Source organism: Egretta garzetta, unplaced genomic scaffold (assembly GCF_000687185.1).
Source record: "Egretta garzetta isolate BGI_Z169 unplaced genomic scaffold, ASM68718v1 scaffold18, whole genome shotgun sequence".
Classification (NCBI taxonomy): Eukaryota; Metazoa; Chordata; class Aves; order Pelecaniformes; family Ardeidae; genus Egretta; species Egretta garzetta.
The window spans coordinates 7,557,361-7,563,871 of NW_009260616.1; positions in this window are offsets into that span (position 1 = coordinate 7,557,361).

A 6,511-nucleotide genomic window follows, 5' to 3' on the forward strand; every position below is an offset into this window, starting at 1 on the left:
CCAGCCCGCGCAGCCGGCGGCTCTGCTGCTTGTTTATTGAAATGACACCCTTGTTTGAAATGATGGGGGCTTCTCAGCCTCTTGAGTCATGCATTCTCTGTCTGGCATCCTCTGTTTAGGCACTTTTAGCACCTCATTAATTACTAACTGCAACCAAGTCGTGCTGTTTTGCAACTCTATTGCCTTTGTTAAGAAATCTCAATCCTGTGTTAGAATGTGAAAGGGGACTGCTATCTACCATATGCCCGACTTGACTCCATATTACAAAATTAGCCTTCTAGTTCCTGAAATACATATACATGTGCTCTTCATAGCCATACCCCACGGTTAAACAGCCTGGCTTCTGTTAAATAGCCTGCCAGTAACAATTGTAGAAGCTACTGTTGCAGATAAGAAACCCACTCTGAACTCCACACGTTATAAATAAACGCTTTCTCCAGGAAGATACAAATTCTTAACAACGATCCTCAAGTCCTGCTACAAAATGCTACTTTAGATGCCTTTTGATGAATCTGTGGGTACTAAAACCCTCTCAAACAGTTAACTATTAAAGATAGATAACTAACTAACAGGTTAAGCCATAGCAGATTTTATTTCATTTCTAGTTGGCAGGTTGGTGGGACAGTATCATGTAAGGAACCGGGAAACTCTTCCCTGCAATGTCCTGAATGTTATTTCTTTATGCAATTCTGCAGGCATGTTGAAGCAGGTTGGTACCGTAAGTTTGATCCAAACAGGGACTTAGGATGGCTCCATAGAAAGCTATGATCTAAGAATCATCTTCAGCAGCAGCCTAGCTTAGCCTGTAAGCACCTAATTAAATTCACAGTGTCCTTCCCTGTTTGGGGTGAATGGTCCTCAGGGTTCAGCCCCTGCAGAGACCCAGAGCAGGCCCAGGCAGGACTCCTGGCTGAGCAGCTTGTGGACCAAAGCTGAGCATAGCAGAGCTAAGTTCACCAAGGGGCTGGACCCAGCCACCAGCGGGACCAGAACCCTCTCAGCAAGCAGTGAGCAACAGCTTCTTTATAAAACAGGGACAGGATGAAAGAAACAGTGATGACAATGCCTTTGCTTAGTGGTTAGGATATATGCAGCCAGGAGATACCGGTTTCTACTCATAAATTTCCATTTAACGTGAAATCTGCAAGCAATCTTTAAAAAAAAAAAAAAAAGAGGCAGAAATTAGGACTTCCCTTCATGTGCCTTAAAATCTGTTCCTTCTTATGGTCTGACACCACAAATCTGGTTTCCTTTGCTACACGGTGGCATGGCTGCCGCAAGCAGGCCGTGGGTTGACCCCAGCTTAAGAATCCCCTACCAAGGAGCCTAGGGTGCAGGGTGCGATTGCACTCAAAATCACACTCATGCTGAAGGTACACATGGAGCACAGTCCACACTCTGGCCAAGTTTTATTGCCCTTGGGCTTTTATCCTAAAGTGGACTCTGCAGGAAAAGAGAAAGCCAACTCATTTCTTTGACAGAAAGAATCTGGATTTCTCTGCTGATGGAGAAGGCTGGCTGGCTGCAGCATGGCAGATACTCAGCTAGGCAGAAAACCCCAGCTGGGCTGGGTGTTTCCTTATTGCCAGCTCCTTCTGGCTCTCATTTCAGGATGAATGTTGGTTCTCATAGCAGTCTGGAGGAGTGCACCTATTCCCACAGTTTATTTGGGGAGTTTAGGCACCTAACTGTTGGGTGTTGGATGTCACTTGCGAAGTCATATGCCTAAAATACAGGAATAGTTATTCCTAGATTGAAGATGCCACCATTTATTTCATTAAAATTTGGCTTTCAAGTTGTAGTTGTCTGATGCTTGGTCTGTAGCTTGTTCAGTGTAGTAAATATTGATACTAACTTAGCAGAAGCACCACATCACTAAATCACTGTTGTTCTGTTATCAGCCATCAGCCCCACATGACAAAGAACTAAGTCCTGAATCAAACCACTGAGTGGTTCTTTCCAGTCATGAATAGTGGTCAGAAATACGCTGGAAGGTACACAAAAGTGGTAAGGCCCTGACTGAGGAAAATGTGTCTCTTTGGACAAGTGTAAGGGCTTATTTCAGTTCTGACGATGTCAGTGCAACACAGGCATCTGCTCCGTGCTCTCCAGGCATAGGGACTGACATCAGCTTGTGTTTAAAAGTTCTTCTCCTCAAAGGACCTTGTCTCCGGCATGGCAGAGTTAAGCAGAGAACATCCTTCATCAGCACTACCACTCTGCAGTCTTTCAGGACCTTCAGTCTAAACCTTGAAATAAGCAACAAGAGCATATGAGTACAGAAGTGCTTCTTGATTGCTCAGCATTATCCGCTTGGGACAATCATACATCACTGCAGCACAGGAACTCTACCCACGCTCTGCCCATCACCCTTCTCCGTGACCGCCTGTTCCTTCATATGCACACCAGACCACATGCCCATCGCCCACACTGGGGTGTGAGCACATGCGTTCAGAAACAGGCTGCTTCTCTAATCCCTGCCTTTCCAAAGGACCCTACATTCGTAATTTCATCTTCAGTAGTGAGATTGCTTCACTGACCCCTCTGAGACACTCCCTGCCCTTACTGTTTTACATGTCAGGCTTTTCATTCCCATTTCCTCATGGTGAACCAGATCAAGGAACTGAATCTGTTGGAAAGAAATATTTTCTCTTTTTTTTTTTTTTTTTTTTTTTTTTTTTTTAGGATTTAATTTTTTCAGCCCAATATTTCCCTAATCCTGTGTACGTCTGCTAATGCTTGGACCAGCACAGCCCAGGAAGTGAGAATGAGCAAGTCTCTTGGGCAAGTGTGGGATCTACTTAGGCTGACATTACCACCAAAGGAATTCACAGGAAACTGCCAAAGTGACAAAACAGCTCCTAACTTAGGTGTTGTGAATCACCCTCCCAAATACTCAAATCATAGAGAAGTCAATGCCTAGACAAAGGGATGTGTCAGAGCCCTGTGAAACCTTTGCTGTTGGTTACTCACATCCTCCAGCTTTATCTCATTATGGTTCTACCTTATGGGCTGTCACCACAGGAGAAGAATACTTGGTCAAACCAATGCGTGAATTTAAACCAGTCCAGTTGTTCCGGTACTGCCAGTACCAGGGTGGTTAAAGTTAGCCTAGACCAAAAGCCTTTTTTTTTTTTTCAACTTAGCATACATTACACAAACATTTATGTTAATCACTTCTGCTCTAGGTTGAGTATTTACACTCAAACCACACAGATACTTCCACGGCAATGCTGAGATTTTTTTTTCTTGTAGACACAGTTGCTCTGGGCGAAGATTCTGCAAACACGGAACAAAAAGTTGGTCTGCATCCCAAAGGTTTTACGATCTGATCGCAAGTCCAAGAGACAGCCAACTGATAGATGAATAGAGGGAAACAATGACTTAGCGAGTTTTGATCATCCTCGTCTTAACTGCTAAAACTTCCTCTGTGCCAAAAAGTTCTCAGTTTCATTTTGAGGCCTTCCTGTTGGACTTTCTTAACTGAACTGCATCTGGAAGGCTTGTACTGCAGAGTTTGCCCATGTGTTTTTCCCACAAATATGCTTTTTTTTCCTACGTACAATAAAACAACAATTCAGCTCTCTTCTAGCGTGATCCAGAAGACCAGATCCAAACCTCTCTCGGACTGACGAAGGGTCAAGCTGACAGCAGCAGGCTTTGGACCTGGCCCAGGCTGAGGGATAGTCCAGACCGACATGCTAATTTAGGGCCTGATCCTGCAGACTTTGATTACACTGGGATTTTATTACAATGACAGAATTGCACAAGTCAGAGATGGGAAAAATCAATTAGGTCATCTAGTCTATTTGTTGCCAGTGAAGGACTGGTCCCTACTGCACATTTTGTCAATGTTCTGCCATTACATTTTTTTAAATATCTGAAGCATAAAGGCATTATTAAAGATATCGGGACCGGATCTTTAGGAACCAGTTTATTTTTTAAAAAGAACACATTCTCATAGGTTCAAAGTACAAAGGTACTTCATAGGTACAAAGAGTAAAGTATTTCTCATCACTCACTTCTTTTGGTTTATTTAGACCGTGCAATTATAATCTTCTGTTTGTGATATTAACAGCTTTTGAGAATGCTCACGGTGTTACAGAAGATTAACCTCCTAAACTGAACATGGCTAAAGCACAAAGGGGTCATTCTAGGAAACACAGAGAAATGTAACAACTGTCAGTTTTGGAAATGTGGAAAAGAATAGTAATACAGACACATGCACATAACGTACATATGTGTGTGTGTGTGTGTTTTGGGTAATTTCTTATGTATCCGTGCCTCTCTGCATGCCTTGCCCACTCTGCCTGCTTCTTAGTTTGTGCAGAAAAAAAAAAAAAAAAATCTGGGCCAAAGACTGCCATGATTTGGGGTCCTGTGCAGTGCCAAGAACATTGTTGGTGTTTAACAAATAGTAGATGTGTCGGATTGTGCAACCTTTCCTCAGGATGCCGGCTCCAGTCCTCTGACCCTCCTCCCTTCAGTGGACGTTACTGACCCAGCTCTGTGGGGATGGTACCGTGGATTCCTCCTTGGTGGTGAAGTCTGACCTGTGCCATCGACACCCTGAGCAGCATCTGAAAAATAAGGATATTGTCTTGGACACAGTATGCTTCATTTTCAAGTTATGTATCAGAGGTAATCCAAGGCCTTTATTTCTTTACTGTGTCTCCCAAGTTGAAAAGGCAAATTAGTGACCCTTTTGTTCACTTACACAAACTATTTCCAGTCTAGAGAAGAATGACAAAGGGTTAGCATTCAGCTGTCCTGTTCACATGGCTAGTTTTTATGACTAGAGTGCTATTTTGAGCAAGCATAATATCAGCTATTAATTGGGTATTATCATCTTATTTTGGTTCTAATCTGAGCATCCTGAGCCCACCTCCTTTCTCCCCCCGTTTGTTAGCTCTTCAGAAAACTGAAATTAACATTTTCTAGCTATGGAAAGTTGCACAGAGAAACCACCAGGCAGGAACTGCAATAGTGAAACCACCACACACTATTCCTCTCTGATTAATTTCTTTTAAAAACAAAACAAAACAAAGCAAAACAAAAACCCCACCACCTAGCTGATTCGACAGTCTCCTGCTGCTGGCTTTAATGCAGTTCAGTAAAACAGAGGGCTCGGACATCCTTGGACTTTCCGGCAACAATATGGGACCATCAGCCATTCTCCGTCTCCCCACCCTCTGTAATAACCCCCAAAACAGAGGGGCGCACAAAACCACCCTGGGAGCTGTTTCTCATTCACCCGTTTCGCTTGCAAGGAAATACTCGCACCCAGCTCCCCCCAGGCCGGCCCTGCCTGCCGAGGGCTGATGTCAGCCTGAACTTTGCCACCGATATCTCATCGGGATGAGCGACATAAACAGAGAATTGCACGCCAGAGTTGTGCTCTGGAACAAGCTCCTTCCACACATTTCAGCCACATAAATCTTCTCCTTTTATCGCAGAACGGCAGTAACTGTTTATGGGTTCGGCTTGGTGTTGTCATGGGGTGTTTTTTTCCCCTCCCTAACGGAGCTGGCTTGGGGGGGTAACCTGGCTCTCCGGAATCCTCTTGCCCTGCCTCTTTTCACACCCCTTCTCCAGCCAAGGCACCACTTTTCTTTTCTCCCCGGTCTATGCCTCTGCCCCTCTTCCACAGCAAATAAGCCACCTCTCCCCCCCGCCGCTGGCCACTCATGCGTACCCTGCCCTTCTGCTTGGCCCTCGCTCGGCACACACCACGCAAGTTGGTTTTGCTGAGGCTCTTGGGTGACCCGTGCGGTCCCCGGGACTGTCCCCCAACGCATCTGCCCCACGCATCCCCGCTGAGGCAGGGACACATGGAAGGGAAGGGGCCGGAGAGGCAGCGAGCGGAGTTTCTCAGCCGTGCTTTGTCAGGGCACGGAGAGGGAGTGCACTCCCCGTTTGTTTAATGTTTTCCTTATGTTTCTCACTGGGCGTTTATTTTTTGACATGCTTCCTCTGCCCGCTGGTGCTAGGGCTGCTCGAGCGGGCCGGCTGGCTGGCTGCAGGTTGGCTCACACGCGTGTCCCGTCCTTTCTCCACAGCCTTGTTTATTTATGCCACTCTCCCGGCTTGCTCAGAAATTTCTGCACAGGCACTAGCACACGAGGAGTCTCAATCTCCAACAAACCAAACCAAACCAAACAAAACACTGGGGTGAACGCGCCTTCCTCATGTCAGCGTAGCCCCTCAGCTTGTCTGCCGAATGACTTTTATTTTATGCCTCTCTGGCAATCCCACCCCATCCGGCTCAAGTATCCTGGATTAGAAAGACTTTCCCCAGAGTCCTTTTCAAAGGGAGCCTCCCACAGACCTTTAAATCCCCCACATTTTATGGTACAGATATTTAACAGCTCTGAGAGGGGCAGCGGGGGGGAGAGACTGAGGAAAACAGTTACAAATAGAGCGGCTGCTCCTCGCACCACTCAGGTTCCTGGTGCGATCAGCGTCGTTTTATCCGGCTTTCTCCCTCGCGCAGATAGGAAACGAAGCAAGA